Source organism: Aotus nancymaae, unplaced genomic scaffold (genome assembly GCF_030222135.1).
Source record: "Aotus nancymaae isolate 86718 unplaced genomic scaffold, 86718_ANA_hifiasm-v0.15.2.pri h1tg000018l, whole genome shotgun sequence".
Classification (NCBI taxonomy): domain Eukaryota; kingdom Metazoa; phylum Chordata; class Mammalia; order Primates; family Aotidae; genus Aotus; species Aotus nancymaae.
Genome location: NW_026988430.1, coordinates 6,677,608 through 6,696,740, shown reverse-complemented (window position 1 = coordinate 6,696,740; position 19,133 = coordinate 6,677,608). Strand labels below are relative to the sequence as shown.

At 48.3% G+C, this 19,133-nt stretch overlaps 1 protein-coding gene across 6 annotated transcripts in view; it reads left to right on the top strand.

The window, feature by feature from the left end:
• MPRIP (myosin phosphatase Rho interacting protein) overlaps window positions 1-19,133 on the top strand; it is a 152,892-nt gene that overhangs the window by 35,125 nt on the left and 98,634 nt on the right. The gene's annotated exons all lie outside the window — the stretch shown is intronic.

Sequence of the window (19,133 nt, the reverse complement as noted above, 5' to 3'; positions counted from 1 at the left end):
CATTACAGTGTCCTTGCATTGTTGTGTAAGAGCACAGCAGCTGTGTGCTCCCACTTTTGTCTGTTTGGAAGTCTGGAATGTTTTGAAGAACTTGTGGCACCTTGTGAAGACCGCCCTAAAAACCCAGACCTTTGAAGCATCATCTTCTGTGGTCTTGAGTGAGAGGAAGAAGTGAGGGAGGAAGTCATTTCTGTTCAAGATTGATAGTGTGGACTTGGCTGGAGCACTCCTGGTTAGGGGAAAGCAAGGGCAAAGTCCTGGGTCACAGTGAGGACGGGTACAGGCTGTGGACCTGTAGGCGTGGGGCGGGGACTGGCCCTGGAGCTGGCACACGTGCTCACATACCTAGTTCTGGGGCTGCCTGTGAGTTCTACAGCTACAATTGGTTTTGTTTGTCTTATTTGAGCTTCACATAGTTTTCTGAGCCGACTTCAGAGGCCAGCCTCCTGGTCACGTCAGCTGGTCACTAAACCAGGCAGACAGACTCCTTCCTGCTCCCCACCTCCCTGGTTTTCCAGCTGCCTCCTGGGCTGGATGAGCATTTGCTGCTGTTGCCCCAGAGGCCAAACCTGAAAATCAGCTAGGTGGAATTTCTGGCTTTTCTTTTTCCACCTATTTTATCTCCTGACTTTTTCTCTAAAGGAGATTAGTCTCTACTAATTAAAGTAGGACTGTATTCCAAACTGTGCAGAGGGTTGAAGATGGGAGATTTGATCGCCTTTTCCAGTTCCATTTGGTGGGTGAGTGTTTGTGTGCACATATATGCAGCATTTTAAAATTGGGGCTGTCCTGGAAAGTCTAGTCACACTATATAAAACAGGCAGCCCCTGCCTGTCCTACCCAGAGTTTCTTTCTTTGCTGCAAGGGTGAGACAGACTCTGAAAGTATGAGTGGAGATAACTGTGCCCTCCAGGGACCTTCCAGACTGTGGGGGGCCCTGGGATTTTTGGCTGGTCATTACAGCTTACATGTGCAAAGGCCAGAACTGGGTTTGTTTGCACCTGAGTCCTAACCTTTGTGATGTTATACTTTTTCTACTTTTGTTTCTGGGTTGAATTAAGAGGTATGATACCATAATCCTGTATCAGCTGTCACCTCATTGATTTATTCTTAAAAGCAATTGTCTTCCTTTTCATTCTTTCTGGTGAGCATATTTGCACATCATGATTAGACCACAGGGGGTTTTTGCTGTGGGAACATCTGTGCTCCAGGGTAGTGGATTGGAGGTGAGCACTGATGGTGGACTTGGCTAGAAGTAGGAGCAGAGAGACAGTGCATTTGGACACTCTGTTCCTTTGAGGCAAGAAAGCAGACCTAGAGGATAGACTTCACACTGGTATTCTCCTGGCTTAGCCCTTACACAGGGAGTAGTCCTGGGGTCAGAGCTGGGCTCCTGCAGCTGTGAGGTTTACCTTGCCTCCCTGTAGCTGGCTGACTGGTTCTTAAGTCCTGCAATTGACCAACAGTATCAAAGGAGCCTTAAGAGGTCCCTGAATTGCATTTAGGCTGGGCTGGGTCATGAACCATCCCAAAAAACAGAGCTCCCTGTACTTTCCTTGGGGACTGATAATTCCAGTCAGGAAATCTTTCTTTAGGTCTAACTGAAGTCCAGCAAATTCCATTATTCCCTCTGGCTCAGTTGCACAAGCACGAAGAGGGTAGCTCCTGGGGACACCTTGGTGCTGGCACAAGTGCAGAGCACATGCTGCTTCCCAGGTGCAGCTCCTGGATAATAGAGGCCACCTAGCCAGGAGCACTAACACTTCACAGTGTACTTTGGTCTCCCAGCAACCTGGATATGGGTTGGGTATTATTTCATGGAGTGCTCAGGCAGAGGTAGGATGGTGCTAGAGATGTGGGGAAAGAAAGAAGCCCCAGGGAAAACTTGGACTGAGAGAGAGAGGACTGAGAGAGGCCCCAGGGAAAACATGCCCAGAGCTGGGCATTTCTGACCATGGGCTGCTTCCTGGCAGATGACCTGGGAGCTGGAGAGACTGACCCAGCGAGCCCATCAGTGTGGCTCTGCCCAGCCGAGGCCATGGAGGCGTTTCCCTGTTGTATCAGGAAGGTCGCAGAGGAAGGTTGCAAGGAAGCAGTTGGGGTAGAAGCCAGGTGGGAGGAGGCAGAGGCTGATTTCTCCAGTACCCAGTGCTCTGCATCAGGATTTGTTCCTCAGAGCCTTTCCCCAGGGTGAGCAGACAGCCCGTGGCCAGGGAACTCCAGCCTAACGGTCAGCCACCCTGAGCTGAGAATCCCATCCCAACCAGGCTGGCAGGATCCTAAGACCTGGAGCAGGAGAACTCCATTTCAGGCAAGCTCATGTGTGGGTGAACTCCAGCCAAGCTAGAAGCTTCCTCTGTGAGTGCCTTGAAATAGACCAGTGGTCCTCAGTACTGTGCTGCCCAGGGCCACTGTCCACCACTGGCCATGTCTGGAGTCATCCTTGATTGTCACACCTGGGGCAGGGATGCTGCTGAAGGTCCTCCACAGAACAGCCCCCAGAACAAAGAAGGCTCCAGCCCAAAATGTCGACAGTGCCAAGGCCGAGAAACTGAGGGATTTGGTCAATGGTTTATTTAAATTCTTATTTATTTTTTAAAATGAAAATGTAAATACGATTTGCTATTAGCTCTGCTCTTAAACAGCACAGGACTCACCTGTCAGATTTCCTGGGAGTGAGGGGGTGATGGCACAGAGTTGGCTTGCTGATGGCACAGTGCCAGTCATGGAATGGGATAGGCCTGTTCCTCATCTGGAGAGTTCTATGGGGCGCCCCTGCATACCAGGCAACCACAAGGCCTGCAGAACTGCTTGTGTGTCCCAGGGAGCACATAAGTGCCACTCCCTGCATGGTGCCCTCAGACCGTAATGTTTGTAAAGTGAGCCCTGCCTCAGCATTTGTCTCCGAAAGCAGCAGCTCTGAGCAGCTTGTGGCCACCTCTGACCCTCCCAGGCCCACCTAATAAACTGTAGCATTTTATGGCTGGTGCGTGCCCTCAATACTAGTCACCATCTGTTTCGAATTGTTACTGATTTTTATACGATGTTACCATTTGATTTCATTTGCTTGGGTGTTATCTTGCCAACTAGACTGACTTGTTGTTGTTGTTGTTGTTGGGCCCCTGATAATTCTAAGTGTCTCTCCATGTTGCTAGCATGGGGTTTGGGCGGCACAAATCTAGCAGATGTTCAGTAAATATTTGTGGAGTTGAGCTACCACCTTTGTCAGTGCCTTGCTGCAGAATTTCTGCTCCCAGCTTTAAAACCTTAAGACAGAGAGCGGGTAGGAAAGTAGAGAAGGTGGGACAAGGGGTGTTCCTCATGAGGGATGTGGTGACCCTTAGGGATTACTCAGCAGAAGGGAGAAACTTCCCAAGAGCTCCTGAGAACCGGGATGGGGGAAAGGTTACCTCAGCCCCACTGGGTTGGGACCTGGAGAGGAAGATGGGCATCAGGAGGTCACAGCATGCAGGAGGGGGAGGAAGGCAGCAGTCCCTGGATCTGGGGACAGTAGCTCCAGGAAGCTCTTTCTGCTTGCGGACTTCTGCTGGGCCTCGGGCTGGTGGACCTTGTCCAGTTCTGGAGACTGACCGTTGCCTCTCCAGGCAGCCCTGAGATGGGACTAACTTTGGGGAATCTCTTTTCCTTTTTTGGGAAATTTCTTTCTCGATACACCCACGTACCCTGTAACTGGTGGCTGTGGAGGAGAGGCAAATTTCCCGAAAAAGGAAATTTCTCAAATGCAGGCTGAGGTGAGGTGGGCTCTGGGCGGCCGCACAGACAAGTAGGAGCCTGAGAGATTTGGCTGGCCCTTGGTTTTTCAGGAGTGGATGAAGCAACAGTCTAGAAACCTGGACTGCTGCCTCTGTCCTCTGCCTTTGTTTCTCTGCCTGTAAAATGTTCCCCATGATTTTACCTAATTCTGCCACTGAGTTTCTGGGTACTGATGTCAAGCTGAGGTGTGGGTGTCACCAGACATCACTAGAAAGCTCTTGGGAGGAATTCCAGGTCTAGAAGCAGAGTGGGAGGGCCAGGAGCTTGGGGTGGAGCAGGCCAGGCCATGCTTTGGGATTCTCACAGGCCTGCTCTCCAAGGCAAAAAGATGATCGAATGTTTTGTTCGAATGTTTTTAACTTTGGTAAGTGTGCAGGAAATTCACCATCTTAACTGTTTTTAAGTGTTCAGTTCAGTGGTATTAAGTACATCCACACTGTTGTACAACCACCACCACCCTCCCTCTCCAGGACATTTTTCAACTTGCTGACTGACCTGTGCACCCCTTCCCCAGCCCCTGGAAACCCCCATGCTACTCTCTGTCTCTAAGAATTTGACTCCTCCAACACCTCACATAAATGGGCTTATGCAGTGTTTGTTCTTTGTGACTAGCGTGTTTCACTCAGCATAAAGGTCTTGAGAGATCAACTGTGTTGGTGTCAAAATTTCCTTCCTCCTGATTGTAGTAGGTCTGATGCCCTTGGACCGTGACCGCTGACCCTGAGCCTCTCATACATGGAAGCCATGGAGAGACCATGAGGCCACCTTCTGTGGCAGGCATGGTACTGAGGGCCAGCCTCCACAATGGGGAGCTCCGCTCCGTCCTAGCCTGGGGAATCTTTGAGCCTCGTGAGAGATGAGAGCTGCCTCCTGTGTAGGGGCCATACTAAGGACTCATAGCTCAGCTCACATCCTCAGACACAGTAAACAGTTTTAGCTCTTGGATATGTGCCTTTTACAGGGGCAACCTATGAGTTTGTGAGTCCCATAAGAAATGAAGGTCCTGAGAAATTAACTTGGGATGCTTATGTACTTGTGTGTGAAGTAAATAGGCTTGGTCCAAAGGATCTTCAGAGCACTCCCAAGAAGAGTCTGGCTTCTTTAGAGTTTGCTTCCTATAGGAGAGTGTCCAGGAGGTTGCTTTGATCTTGGGGACCTCTGCTCACCTCACTCTTGACAAATTTCTGCTACTTTTGGTGATGTTAAAGCCATAAGCAGCCCAAAGTTGCCTGGGCCTGTGAGAGCCTAGGAGGAGGGGCGTTACCGCAGAGCCCTGCTGTCTTTAGGATCTGTCATTTGAGGTTTCTCTCCCTTCTCTGCAGCTGATCACCTAGTTCCAGTTGCTCCCTAAGCCAGCATTTTGTAGATGTTACCCTGTATCAGAATCTGCAGGGCGGGGCTGGGAGACCAGTTTAAATAACCACTCCATGTGATTTTTTTTTTTTTTTTTTTTTCTTTTTGGAGATAGAATCTCGCTCTGTCGCTCAGGCTGGAGTGCAGTGGTGTGATCTTGGCTCACTGCAACCTTCGCCTCTCGGGTTCAAGCAAGTCTCCTGCCTCAGCCTCCTGAGTAGCTAGAACTACAGGTGTGTGCCACCATGCCTGGCTAATTTTTTGTATTTTTAGTAGAGACAGGGTTTCACTGTGTTAGCCAGGATGGTCTCGATCTTTTGACCTTGTGATTTGCCTGCCTCGGCCTCCCGAAGTGAATGTGATTTTTAAGCACTCCAATGAGAACTGCTCCTTTAAGCTCTGCCTTTTTTTCCTTTAGCTCAGAGCTTTCCCAGGCAGGCGAGAAGAACCATCTAGTCCTCCCTTGGTGCTGAGGCACTTCCTGGGTATCTGATTCTTTGGGAACCATAGTGGCAGCTGTGTTCATAACAGAGCAGTTGAAGGGACACTAGGCCATAGAAGGCCCCTCCTGTGGTGAAACTCGTATCTCTCGGGACCCACATGAACACATGCAGACTAAATCCCTAGGAGAACTGTGGTATGTAGGCCCTTAAAGGTGGTGGGTGGTTGGGGAGGCAGAGAAGTGTTCCGAGAGGAGAGAGGTGGCACTTGGCTGCCTTCCCGCTCATCACAGAGATTCAGGAGAGCCATGTGCCCGGCTGGGGCTCCATGGTGACACTTTCTTCCCATTTCTATCTTAGTCTGCACAGTGGTAGATACCATGCCCATTTCACAGTTAAAAAGACTTAGGCCCAGAGATTGTGAGGTGCCTCAACTAATGAGTCACAAACCTTGATGTGTAGGCAGGGTAGACTCCGTCTGAGAGAGGGATGGTATCTTTCCTTCAACAAGTGAAGAACTTTCAACCCAGAATTTCATATCCAGCCAAACTAAGCTTCATAAGTGAAGGAAAAATAAAATCCCAGAGTCCCACAGCTGGGTTTCCTTCTGGCTTTGCCACCAGAGGAGCTGCCTTAGGCACATTATACTACCTCTCTACCGTTCTCTAATCTCCACCTTCTGAGGCTGCTGTAAATATAAATGAGCTAATAGTGGCACAGGGCAATTCCTGTCAGTTACGAATACCACCAACAGAGCAACAACACAATCCCAGAGCAGGCCACCCTTCAGCAATTTCTGTATAAGAAAACCTCCACACCATAGAAGGCCAGGTGCTAGCTGGCCGGGCCCCCCAGGAAGAGGACTCCTAAGCTCGCAGGCTCACGGGGTTTCCAGGTGGGAATGGAGATGTGGAATTGAGAAGCAGTGGGCTGTCTGCCGAGGTGCATCTGCCTGTTAGAAGAGCTAGTTCTCAGGCTCAAAAGAAGAGGCTTCCTCTTGTTTAGATCTCATAGAAGGGTCCCCTCAGCAGAGGCTCCTTTCCCTGCACTGGTGAATGACTTGTAAAGGCTGGAGGTGAGGTGGACAGAGAGGCTGGAAGGACCTGCCCGCCAGCTGAGGGGACCCACTCAACACCGGTGACCAGAGGGCCATGAAACGTCCTGGCCAGATCTCCCACCCAACCGGTGATTTGGGACTAGACCCAGGTCCCCGGCTCTGGGCTCCTCTGTACCTTCCTTGGGCATTTCAACCATGCCCGGCACAAGGATTTTTCCTTCTCAGACAACTGTAAGGCAGTTGCCCCACAGGATACCAGTGAGATAAGCATGGCTTCTCTCAATCCTCTCCTACTCCCTTCAAAGTGATTCCTAAAGTTGGGATCTGCTCTGCCCTTCATGGGATCTGCATGACTTCACTGGGCTTGATAGAGGCACAGAAGTGGCCTCTCTAGTGGCCTCTAATGTTAAATCCTAAACTGATGATGCCTGGCCCCTTCACTTCCTACCCTCTAAAAAACAAATTTATTTTTAACAAAGGGTCTTGCTCTATCACCCAGGTTGGAGTGCAGTGGTGTGATCTGGGCTCACTGCAAACCTCTGCCTCCTCTCACAGGCAATCCTTCCGCCTCAGCCTCCCAAGCAGCTGGGACCGTAAGCATGTGCCACCATGCCTGGCTACGTTTTTCAATTTTTTGTGGAGACAGGGTTTCCCTGTCTTTCCCAAGCTGATCTAGAACTTCTGGGCTCAAGCAATCTGCCCCCCTTGGCCTCCCGAAGTTCTGGGATAACACGTGTAAGCTATAGCACCTGATGTAAAGATTCTTAAAATCTTACACAGCAGGCCCTCAAATAATATCATTTTATTCAACATTGATTTGTTATAAAAATGTTGGGGAAAAAAAAAAGGATTCCAGTGACCACTGTCTGCGTGGAGTTTGTGTGCTCTCATGTCTGCATGGGTTTTCTCTGGGTACTCTGCTTTCTTTCACATCTCAGAGATGAGCACATTCTTAGATGTGAAATGGCACATCTAAATGGTCCCAGTCTCAGCAGGTGTGGGTGCGAGGGTGTCCTGAGGTGGGACAGCATCCTGTCCAGGCTTTGTGCCCTTGGGAGAGGTTCCAGACACCTGTGACGTTGAACTGGAATAAATGAGCTGGAAAATGAATGAATGAATACGGGTAACTGTCAACTAAAAATTCATCAAGTCTACAATAATCATACAAATACACAACAATAAGCTACACAGTAAGAAGCACCCAGCGGACTCGCCACTTTTGTTCTTGTTTTTGAACTTCCCGGTTACAATAGGAGGTGTGCCTTATGGTTTTCACTTTGCAGACATTTATTCCTTGATTTAACCCACCACCGTAACTGTCATCACTCACTGATTCACCAAAACTTGGATAAATAATGATCTTACTTGTTTTTATTCATCTTTCTGAAATGTATGTAATAGCTCACATGTATTTCCATGCTTAATATTAGAAGTATTTTGGATCTTTATTTAGAAGTTTGATTTTTTTTTGTAACCAGAAATATGCTGTAAAACCTTAAATCCTGTTTATATCAATAAGCTTATGATAAAATTGGTTTGGTTGTATGTTGTTTTGCTTAAAGTAGCAGTTTCCAAGAGCCTATCAACAACGATAAGTGAGGACTTAACTGTACTTATACATTCTGAAAAATCAAACACACACAAGGCAAACCGACTTTGTCCTTCCAGTCCTCAAGGGGCTGACATGAGGAAGCTGCTAGGGTGGTGCAGAGCAGCTCAGTGGGAGAGGAGACAGCCTGAGCTTCTGTTTAATGGGCATGGGACAGACAGAAACAGGTTTGAAGGCCAGCTCGCTCACAAAATCACGGTGGAAGGTCCCCTCCCTGGGCTGTTTTCTCAGCAGTAACCTAAGAGGGATCGGGACCCAGCACTCCCTGTACTGCCTCTGCCCCATCCTGCCCAGGGTCTGGCCCATGGTGGACATTCAAGCGCAGATGGGCCAGCATGCTAAGTGAGAGCTTCCATACTGCATGGTCTATAGCTGATAAAACGGATCCCACTTACTAAGCACCTACCATGTAACCCAGTATTTACAAACTCAGCCCTTGCCACAGCAATCTTGCGGTTGCTGAGGGCTTTGCAAGCATCTTCCACTATCCTCATCAGGACTCAAAGCCATGGGCACTATTATTATAACCCCCCAGTTTTCAGATGAGGGGCACAGATGCTTCAGCTCTAAGTAACTTGCACCCATCAGCATGGAAAATGGAGCAAGAATGGAAACTCAAATCTGGGCTCGCCACCATTCCAATTCCCTTGTCTGGGCACACTGAAATGAAAAGTGGGACTGTGTCAGATTTCTAGGTCAGAGCAGGTCCCCAAGCAGAAGCCATACAAATGCCCTGACTCCCTGCTCTGCCGGGCCCTGAGGCTCCTGAGCCCCAAGTGGCTCACTCAGTCCTGACAGTAAGGCTCTGGGTGTGGCATCAGGAGACCCAGGAGACATGGCCCCTTTCTCTGGCTCAGCTGGGGCCCCCTGCAGCTGCTCCCCCTTCCCTTGGTTCCTTTAGCTATGGGCAGGACCACGAGAAGGTCAGAAGCTTTGTGTGGAAAATGCGCCATGGGTGCTTGTGGGTCTGTTAAAACCAGTGCCTCGGAACCTACAGAGATCAAGGGCAAAGCTATTTCCTGATTCTGAATTCCTCTTTCACAGGGAAAAAATTGTGCTTCCTGTTCAGAGCTGTGCCAAAGGTGTGGTTGCTGCCTAGGCCAGTAGCCCATGTTGGGGATGTGGGGCACCCCAAAGCTGAGGGGAGGTGAAGACCTGGGCGACGCCCTGAGCAACAGCCTGCACCATTCACACACACACCCCACCACACACCCAAGAACTAAGGAGTCCAAGTTGGGGCAAGGCCCTGTTCCTGATAGCAAAGGTTAGCACTTATCAGAGACAAGGTAGCCAAACAGGACTTCAGAAAAAAAACATGTTGGCCTTCCTGTGACCTAGGCAGGTCGATGAACCTCTCCAGGTCTCAGCGGTTCCATCTGCCAATTGGAGACAATTTCTCACCTGTATAACATGGGGGAAAGGAGGAGAGGGCGGTTACAGACAGCCCCAGCAGGTCCCTTTTCCCAGGGCTAGGAACTAGAAGTCCATTAAACAGCTGTGATTTGTTCTGCAATATTGCAATATATGAATCTCCCTACCACCCATCCGTCCCAAGCCAAACAAAAACACTAAAGCATTTACAAAGCAAAGTGGCCTTCCCAAGGACAGAGAGGATGAGTCTGGAGCCAGGGTAGATGCTGGCATGGGAGGTGAGCTGTGCATCACAGCCCCACTGCTGAGCAGCTCAGTGACCTTGGACAGGCCGCACGACCTCTCTGAAAATTCAGTGTCCCCTTCTCCAAGGGAGGCCTTGCTGCCACCAGCCCTGCTGGCCATCCTTGCCTGCTGAGGCCTGTGGGAAATCACAGGATATGACACAATATAGTAGACAGAGGTTCAAAGGATCCAGCAGGCCCATCCACTCAGAGTCTTGCTGGAAGGCAGCTCTGACACCAGGGCCACCTCCAGCACAGCTTGCAACTGCCAAGCCAAGCCCAAGGGGAAGGAGTCAGAAGGGTTACAGGTGCCGGGCGCGGTGGCTCAAGTCTATAATCCCAGCACTTTGGGAGGCCAAGGCCGGTAGATCACAAGGTCAAGAGATCGAGACCATCCTGGTCAACATGGTGAAACCTCGTCTCTACTAATACAAAAAAAAATTAGCTGGGCATGGTGGCGCATGATTGTTATCCCAGCTACTCAGGAGGCTGAGGCAGGAGAATTGCCTGAACCCAGGAGGCGGAGGTTGCGGTGAGCCAAGATCATGCCATTGCACTCCAGCCTGGGTAACAAGAGCGAAACTCCATCTCAAAAAAAGGAAGGATTACAGGCTCCAGGCAAAAACCAGGCTCCGGTTTCATGTGAACTAGGATGACCCTGACTGAAAAAACCAGTGAGTGGTTTGGAAGATTCCAGTTCCAACTTCCAGAGATGAAATGCCAGTGACTCAACCCCCTAGGTGCTCTTGCCCCCAACGGAAGTGACAATACCTTGAGTGCTGGGTAGGGCATGGGGCTTCATCCCAAAGCAGCTGTGAGACTGCCTTAATTGCTGAAACTGGAAAAAGCACAAAATCTAGGACAGAGTGTTTGAACCTGCCCCATATGGCCCCAGAGATGACCCAAGGCTCCCCCCAGGATGACAGGCCCAGCTCCAGGCTTTGGACCGCATCGCCCAGAGCCACACTGCTTTTAATGAAAGCTTGAAAACTATCCACCTGGTCCAACTGTGTCATTCAGCTGGGAAAAAGTGGCTAGGGGAGTGAGTTTCCCAGGATAAAAGAAGAGCTTGTTTTCTTAGGTCAGATGCTTCCAAATTAGCACCCAATGATCCTCCACGTCCAGCAGTAGGATGTCTTTCCCTGTGCCACGCTGCCACGCTCTCTCCCTTTTTCAAGACTAAGTGGCAGCTTGGAACAACTTAAACATTCCGAGTTGAATGTTTTATTTCTGCTAAAGAGCATTAGGGTCCTATTAATCATGAGGTTGCCCAAAGAAAGGCTACTTCCCCAAGAGGCCGCAGCCAGTGTGCTTCCTGGAACATCCCTTACCACGGAGGGGAACTCCTCCATTCCATCAGCACACTATTCCCTCCCTACAAACACAAGGCAGGCACACGCTTTACAGGTGGGAGACATAAGTCACCTTCCTGGGTCACCCTGCACATTTGTGCCAAGACGAGAACACAGGCCTTGGACTATAGTCCTATGTGACAAGGGACACAGAACTCAGAGGAAAAGGTCGGTAACAGGCTAGAACCCAGGGGAAAAAGCAAGGGTGCAACTACATGACACTGAAACATCATACATCCAATCTAGAGCGGGACACATGGACACACCAGCCTGCCCCCCAAGGCCCTCACCTGCTCCCCATGGGACAGTCCTGAAGCCCTGGCCAGCACCCTTCTTGCCCCTAAACTCTGCCTCTGGGCAGGGGGTCAGGGTCAGAGCCCCGAACAGCGCTTCTAACACACCAAAAGAAGCCACCAAAGACGTGATAGTCAAACAAAGAAACTTCAAAAGTTGGCAATAGACTCCAAGAGCCAAGGAGCAGTGGGGGCACAAACAGGAGTAATACATCCTAGAGAAGCAGCACTCCAGGAACCTTGCAACCCAGGGCCTGAGGGAGGGAGGGAAGAAACTCACCACCACCTGTGCCACCCCAGGACTGCCGCCAGGACTGCAGACAGCAGCCACGCCACTGGGTTACTAAGCAGTGGGAAAGTGGTCTGAGCTGAAATGTGCTGTAAGGTAAAATGCGCACATCATAACTTTTTTACATGGTGAAATGATAGTATTTTGGATATGTCTGGTTAAATAAAATATAATTAAAATTAATTTCACCTCTTTTTACTTTTTTAATGTAGCCACTAGAAAATCTAAAATTTCCTATGTGGCTTCTAGTACAGCTTTAGAGGACAGGGCTGGTCTAACTGAGGGGTGGTACACTGTGTCTCTGTGCCAAATCTGGCCCACGACCTGCTTTTCTAAGACCTCCTAACCAAGAACAGCTTTTACATTTTTAAATGGCTATATCCTACACAAACTCCTCGATTTTTGCCTGTTGGCCTGCAAAACCTAAAATATTTACAAGATTCTTTTGAGTAAAAGACTCTGGGATTTGATGAAAGCTTGAAACCCACTGACTTGGTCCAGTTGTGTCATTCAGGTGGGAAAGAGTGGCTTGGGGAAGGAGTTCCCAGGATAAAAAAAAAAGAGTCCTTCAAAAAAAATTGCCAATCCCTGGTGTAGACTCTAGAAACAATCAGATATTCACTCTAGGTGACACAAGGAGCAGAAGGCAGGTGTGTAGGTGAGAAAGAAATTCTTGTACAGAGAATCCCTGACTTAGGATTTTGAGTTTGTGATAGGTCTGATGGGTTCACCTGGATGTACCCCCACCGTAAGTCCCTCAGAAGTCATGGAGCACTTGGAAGTGAATAATTCAGTGGCGTTTAGCACATTTCACATGTTGTATAACCAGCACTTTTATCTAGTTCCAAAACATTTCATCACCCCCAAAGTAGAACTCCAGTCTCATTAGCAGTCATTTCGCATCGCCCATCCAACCCTCAGCCTCTGGCAACAATCAATCTGCTTTCTATTTCTACAGATTTACGTGTTTTGGACATCTTACACAAATGGAATCATACAGTATGTGACACATGACCTTTCATGCCTGCTTAGCACAATGTTTTCTAGGTTCGTCCATGTTGCAGCATGTCTCAGCGCTTCGCTCCTTCTTAGAACTGAATGATATTCCATGGTACAAAAGCACCATGATTTGCTTATCTACTCATTAGTGGATGGACTTGAATTGTTACCACCTTTTGGCTATTGTGAGTAGCGCTGTTATGAACATTTGCATACAAGTATTTGTTTGAATATACCTGTCTTCAATTCTTCTGGGCATATACCTAGGAGTGGGATTGCTGGCTCATGTGGTAGGTTCAATGCTGAAGTTTTTGAGAAACCCCCAAACTGTTTCCACAGCAGCTATACCATTTCATTCCCACCAGCAACGCACAAGGGTTTTAACTTCTTCACATCCTCACCAATGTGTTATATATAATTCTAGCCATCCTGACTGGTATGCAGTAGTATCTCACTGTGGTTTCTATTTGGGTTTTCCTGATGACGATGCTGAAAATTTGGTGCTTGGCAGTTTGAAATAGGATTTTGTGTGTCTGAGATTTTTGACAAGCTCCCTGCCAAACAACAAACCAACCCATGTTACAGATCTTCTACAAGGGTGAACGTGAAATCTCCCCATTGCCTCTGAGATACACATTAAGTCAAATCAGGAAGTCCTATGCCTTAGAACTTGTATGAATGTCACAGGAACAAAGGAAACCTGATGAAATGCTTCCCTGAGACCTCATCCTGGCCTACACCCTCTATGTCTGAAATTCCTACCCTGAGGCCCCTGCACCCTTGGCAGTGGGGTATGGGACACACCAGGAAGACTAAGAACCCTGGGAGAGAGCAAGACTAAGCTCATTTCCAGATGGGAAAACAGAGGCCTGAACAACGAAAATGACCCAGCCAAGGTCCCACAAAAAACAGGGCTACACAAAGAACTAGAAAGAGGCTTGTGGGCAGTGGCTCCTTTCACAGAGGCAATGCCTGAAGTTACACAGTCAGCAGGAGAATGAGACAGCACCTCCAGATCAACACCCACTGAGAGCCCACATGGATGTGGAAGCTGAGCACCCTGGGTTCCAGACTTGCTTCTCCCACTAACGCCCACCCCTCTGATTCACCTCCCGGCCTCTGCATCTGCTTCCCTTCTGCCTGTCCACTACATGTGTGCTCCCTAGGCTGGTTCCTCTCCTTTCACTCTATGCAGACTCCTGAGTGCTCGAACTCACTCCGATGATTTCAGCAACTACCTCCACATCCAAGACTCAACAATTCCTACCCAGCTTCCCTCTACTTCCATAAGGTCAAACTTACCATGTTATTTTTTACCCTTACCCATCCCCCCAATTTACTCCAAATCTGTTCTCAATCTCTGTTAAAGGTACACTTCTAACTACCCCAGGTTCCTCAACACTGACCTCTGATAAACCGACAACCTCCTGTTCCTAGTGTGATTCCTTCCATCCTCACCAGCACTGATCTGGAGAGAAGGCCTTTACTGTAATTCACCTACTTTAACAGCCTCCAGTAGATCGTCTGCCTTTAGCCAGAATTATTTTACTAAAAAACAAGCCTGATAGATTAAAAAGCTAAGCATTAAAACAGCTATAAAAGAATCTGAGAAATTATTTTACAAATCTTGGAAAGTGGGCCTTAAATATGACATTAAAACCACAAACTAAAGGAAAACAGACTTAACTGCATTCATATTATGAAAAAGAAAAATGACCACACATAAAAGACAAGTGCCATTCTGGGAAAAAATACCTGGAATATACGGCAAGCATCGGACTAACATCTAGAGCAGGGTCAGCAAACTATGGCTCGCAGGCCACATCATGCCAGCTGCCTGTTTTTGTAAATAAAGTTATTTATTTATTTTTTATTATTATTATTTTTAGAAAGAGTTTTCACTTTGTTGCCCAGGTTGCAGTGCAGTGGCACAATCTCGGCTCACTGCAACCTCTGCCTACCAGGTTCAAGCAAGTCTCGTGCCTCAGTCTCCCGAGTAGCTGGGATTATAGCCATGTACCACCGGGTCCGGCTAATTTTTGTAGTAGAGACAGGGTTTCACCATGTTGGCCAGGCTGGTCTCGAACTCCTGACCTCAGGTCATCCGCCCACCTCACCCTCCCTAAGTGCTGGGATTACAGGCATGAGCCACCACGCCCTGCTGGTAAATAAAGTTTTACTGGAACACAGCCATACTCATTCATTAATGTGTTGTCTACAGCTGCCTTTGTGATGAGACGGCAAAGTTGCACAGTTGTCACAGAGACCATACGGCCCACAGAGACTAAATTATATTTACTCTTTGGCCTTTTACCAAAAAAGTTTGCAGACCCTTGACCTGAAGCACTTATAGAAAGCTCCTACAAATCAACTGGGGGAAAAACTAACCTCACAGAAAAATGGGCAAGCAATACGAACAGGCAATCCACAAAAGAAACAAAAATAGTAAATACTATAAAAAGAGGCTCAACCTCACCAGTAATTAGGAAAATTATTAGAGAATTAAATCATTTGATAATATCCAGACCTGGAAATGTTATGACACAGTCTTTTTTGGAAGGCAATTTCATGGTATCTGAAAAAAAATGTAATGCACTTGATGTCAACCCAGCCATTCTATTTATAGGTATCTGCCCCCAGAGAAATACTTTCATCCGTGCTTACACGCACACATACCCAAAAGCATTTATAAGGCTGTTTGCAGAAACATTCACTGTATATGACACCAAAACCTGTAAGTAACCTTGATGTCCATCAATAAGGGAATAGGTTAAATTATAGTACACTCCTAAAGGCCCAGTATGCAAAGTGGTTCTGGCATATTTATATGTAACACCATGAAAAGAATGCCAAGACATACTGTTAAGCAAAAAAACAAGAAAATGTCACAGCACAAATACATGCACACAGTTCAGGACAAAAAGGTTTAACTGTATATTTGAGTCCATATGTCACCGAGAAATGCACAGGAAAACTGGGAGACAAATGACACTCTGTGAACAGGGGCCTGGGACAAGTAATAAAGGACGATCACCTATCACTTATCCCAGATCACTCTGAATTCCCGTGAGGAGAAGGCAAAGAACTCCTCTGCTCCAAGCTACCATTCTCAAGGCACCCTCCGCAACATAACCATCCCTGACATTATTGTCCTCGTCATGTGTTTATGGCCACAGAAGCAGGGAAAGTAACATTTGCTTCAAAATCCTGGCTCCATCCCTGAACTAGGCAGTCGCTTTCTTTCTCTGGGTTTCAGTCTTCTCATCAGTCAGAGGAAGTGGTTATGTTAGCTGATGTCCAAGTCCCTTCCAGATCTGATGCCCTAATACAGTCCCTGCAAGAGGTTTCTGTGCCTCTCTAGAGGAAAAACAAACAAACAAAACCCACAGCTGAGGAAATAAAGCTCAAACCAAGAAAGCTCAGAGAAATGTCTGCTCCTGGGAAGATGACATCTCAAGAGCAAAAGCCGGCCAAGGCTGCTCATCACCTCCCTGGGCCCAGTATCCTCTCCACTTAAACAGGGGTGGCCTCAATGGTGGCTGATGTATCTTCCAGCTTTGACCATCTAAAATAAGCTCAAGGCTGGGAGGGGCAGGAAGCAGGGGCTTGGGGGAGACTGATGGGAACCGATTGGTTGAGGTTTTCTAATGGAGCCATAAGGATGAGAGTGAGAGGCTGGGGGAGGGCCGGATGCAGAGAGCAGCAGAGAAGGCTGTTGGCAACAGCCCTGAGTCTCCCTCCTCTCTTTTCAAGAGCAGTTTCTTCCTGAAAGATCCCAGGAGGTAGAAGGCTGGGCTAATCTCTCCCAGCACAAATAACCCCACTCATTATTTCAGAAACTACCACTCCAGTTGTGCCCTGAAGGTCTCAGGCCTGTTTCAAAACCCACAATTCAACTTTGAATACAGTGAGAGTATTTTAAGTTTGCCTCCCCCAGTAAATCCAATTAATGATCAACAGATTAAAAAAAAAACTTAAGCAGATTGTACTCAAACATGCAGATTCCATTCTAGTTTAAGCTTAAGAATCCACAAACAGCCCCTATGAGGTGTAAAGTTACCAATTTTGACAATTGCTTAGAATAACCAGGAAACTTACAAACCTCTGTCAGAACAACCCTTGACCAGAAATCTCTAAAAGTGGCAGGATATTTTGGTTTGTTAAACTGTAAGGGAAAAATAATAAAATAAGATTTCCTGCTTTTCATAAATGGTCAGTGAAGGAGGTAAGCCAGGGACCAGGATTCCCAATTTACAGATAAGGAAATTAAAATATAGAGGTATAGGGATTTGTTCAAGGTCACACGGGTGAAAGTGACAGCCCAACACTTGAAGCAAAGTCTCCCAACACTTGAAGCAAAGTCTCCCAACTCCTCCTCATCACATAAACTGTTTCCCCCCAAAAAAGCATCCAAATGAGATGAGTCAAGGTCTCCTTTGCACTCCAGAACACCAAGGTAACTGAGTAACTGAGTTCTACCCATCCCAAGTAGACCTTCCCTAAAGCTCTTGGTATCTTAACCATCTATGACTTTGCAGCCTTGAGTGTTTCCTTAAGCTTTTGCGTTTAGATGAAAATAATCTTTTTCCCAGCGGTTGGAAACCTGACCTCAGAGAAAGGCCCCACGCCCCAGGCCATAACCCCTGCCCCACCACCCTACTCCAGTCGGCCATGTAAACAAGTCAAACCCTGGGTGCACTGAAGTGGCGTTAAAACCAACCAGGCCCCTTCACTTCAAAGCAACGTTTTCAGTCTAAAGTGTGGTTCTGCGACAGGAGTGGCTACAACTAGGTCACACTGGACTGGAATGTGAAGGGAGCTCCCCTGCCCTCACTCAAGAGGCTGAAAGCTCTGAAGAGGATGGAGAAGATGGCAGTGGGGAAGGCGCCCAGGCACCTCCCAAGGAGGCGCACACAAGGGCTCAGAATCCTGGAACTCTAAGTCAAAGAGCAATCACTGCAGGGGTTCCGGAGGGCCATGAGGATTGCAGCCAAGCCTCTTGGGGCCTTTTGGCAATACAAATTCCCCATCTCCCAAAGCCAGAACGCTGTTTAATGGCTATGACTCTAATGCAGGTTTGGGAGCTACAACTAGTTCAAAACCCTGTTTGACAGAGAAGGCTGGGAGACAGAAACCAACATTCCCGCGGACCCACAGGTCTTCTCACCCCTAGGCCAGTGACCAGGGAACTGGTCCCAGCTCTCCCCTCAACTACAGCCTCCCAGCCTAAGTTCAAGAGCAAGACCCTCCTCGCCAGACTCGGACACGCTTCGCCTCTATCCAGTCCTTGACGGTGATGATGATTCCGAGAGCCCACAGTTGTCCCCCAATAATCCGCCCCCTGGGGCCACTCTGACTGGACAAGTCCAAGTCCCATCCTAAGCAAGCCTCTGAGGGGGGTCCCGTCAAACGGCATCCAATCCCCAAGCGCTTTGTTTCTACTAAGCGAAACCAGTCACTTTTGAGTCACCCAAAAAGCATCGATCACACACAGCCGGGCAATGGGAACAGGAAAGGGTGTTATTTTTCGGCATACTCGAGGATTTTTCCTTTGTCTAGGCTCTGTCAATGCACTTCCCGTCCCCATCCCCATGTCCCAGGACTCGCGCATTTCCCTGCTCCATTTTTATTTTCCCCACAGTCCTCGGTGGCGCCCCAGCCCCCGGCCGCCCTGCTCAAGGCTTCCCAGACAGAGATGCCAGGCCGGCCCTCGCCTCTCACCTGCGTCAGGTCCTCATCATTGAGCAGATGCGACTCGCGGGGCTTGAAGCAGTTCTGACACTTGCTCTTGTTAAAGATCAGAAAAATAAGAATGTAGAGCCTGTAATTGTCTGAGAGGCAGAGAAGCTTCCTCAGGCCTGCAGACCCTTCATGTTTAAAGAACAGGAAGGAGCAAAACAGGGAACCAGGGAAGTTGTTTTATGGGCCAGTCTTATGCTTTCAGATTTAGCTTTCAGTCTGTCATGTTTCAGCCTTGTCCTGGCCTTTGTGCTTTTCCACGAGGTCCTGGTTGCAAGGGGAAGGAGACAGGCCCTGTTGTGTGGTGTGTGGAGTATCTTAGGGAGGACCTGTCGGGGTGGGGTAACTGTGGGGTCACTTAGGCCCTTCCTGCCTCTGTAGGCACCTCCGAGGCTATTTGGCCTGCAGGAAGCCCTGAGTTCTTTGCTCCTTTGCCCAGCAGCTCATTTCTAGCTCTGTGCTGTGTACTTTCAGAATCAGATCATTTTTAAAAATAACTTCAGACTCAGGTGTGTTTTCATCTTTACACAAGCCCTGTAAGCAAGGTATGAGGGGTTGTTAATGCGGGAGGCG